General features: G+C 55.1%; 1 protein-coding gene across 1 annotated transcript in view; it reads left to right on the forward strand.

Annotated features, from left to right (window-relative positions):
• The first annotated feature begins 217 nt into the window (after positions 1 to 217).
• LOC125954654 (uncharacterized) overlaps positions 218 to 1,315 on the forward strand; it is a 2,615-nt gene continuing 1,517 nt past the window's right edge. Inside the window, exon 1 of the mRNA XM_049685123.1 lies at positions 218 to 262. The gene's annotated coding sequence lies outside the window, so the exon portion shown is untranslated. The remainder of the gene's footprint in view (positions 263 to 1,315) is intronic.

Raw genomic sequence — 1,315 nt, forward strand, 5'->3', positions numbered from 1 at the left:
TCAGCAGTACGCTTCGCTGCTGCTCTCCGATCTCGAACGTCCTAAGTGCACGACAGAGAGAGAGAGAGAAAGATAGAGTGTGTGTCTATGTGAGAGCGAGAGGAGTGCGACAGGACGAGAGAGAGAGAGCGCTCGGTGTGCACGTGAGAGCGGGAGAGAGAGCCGGGATTGGAGCCTTTTTCCAGTGAATAAGGGCGTCATGTCATCATAACCGTGCGTCAACTTCTCCAAAAGCCACCTTTTTCCGAAGTCGCTTAGTCCGGTAACGACGGATCCCTGTTCTGCAGTCGGCCGTCTGCTGGTGCCCGTGACCGTGCCCGTGTCCGGCCCCGTGTTTTCGGCCGTGTGTCACCCACCACCACGATCATCATTACCTCCACCACCACCATCCCCTTCCGCGCTGAAAAAACAACCCCTTTCATCCGTCGTGTGCGTCGTGTGCGTTCGTGCGTGCGTACCTTCATGCGTTTGTGCGTGCGTGTGCGTGTGTGTGTGTGTATTTGCGTCCTTGTATCCTCCTCGTGGCACAAGACCCACAGTAAAAACCCACGTCACCACCGCCTGGCGGTGGTCGGTTCACTTTCTTTCGTCCCTTTTCTCCCCAACCACACCAGGTCGCACCAGACCTTTGTGACTGTGTGAAGTTGTGAAATAAGAGGTGCGACGGTGTGCACAACACCAGTCATCGTGACAACGGCCATCTGGGCTGGGCATTTTAGTGAGAGAGGAGCAACGTGTACGTGGCATTGCTTGACACCAAACAAAAAAAAGTGTTCCTCCTGAAGGCCACGAAACCTATGGAACAGTGCACACAGACACACATACAGTAGCAGCAGCAGCAGCAGCAGCAGCAGCACACGTTCGCACCTACCTTTGTGAATAGCGCGTCACACCGTGACACACACAGACACACATACATACATCCTCACAGATGTACACGTACTAGGGACTGTCAACAACAAGCACAAAAACCGGGGGAAGAAGCGAGAGGAGGCTTGGCAGCTCTGACCTCCGCCTGGCCGCCGACCTAGTGCCACCTCACACGTCATCACCATCTCGGTAGCAGCTGGTACGGCTAACCAGTCGCAGCAGCAGCAGCAGCAGCAGCCACAGCAGCAACCGCGCGTATCCTCTTACAAGGCTCCGAGACAAATGCACCAAATCGAAGAAGGCTTTCGCCAGCAGAAGCAGCAGTAGCCTTGACTCATCTAGTAACCCTCGCGCCTCGAGTAGTTCTGTGCGAGAGCGTGTGCGTTTCTTGTATGCTCTTTCCATCCCTGTACGTGTGCGTGTCTGTGTGTGTGTGTATGTGTGT

The sequence above is a fragment of the Anopheles darlingi genome, chromosome 3 (assembly GCF_943734745.1).
Source record: "Anopheles darlingi chromosome 3, idAnoDarlMG_H_01, whole genome shotgun sequence".
NCBI classification, from domain to species: domain Eukaryota; kingdom Metazoa; phylum Arthropoda; class Insecta; order Diptera; family Culicidae; genus Anopheles; species Anopheles darlingi.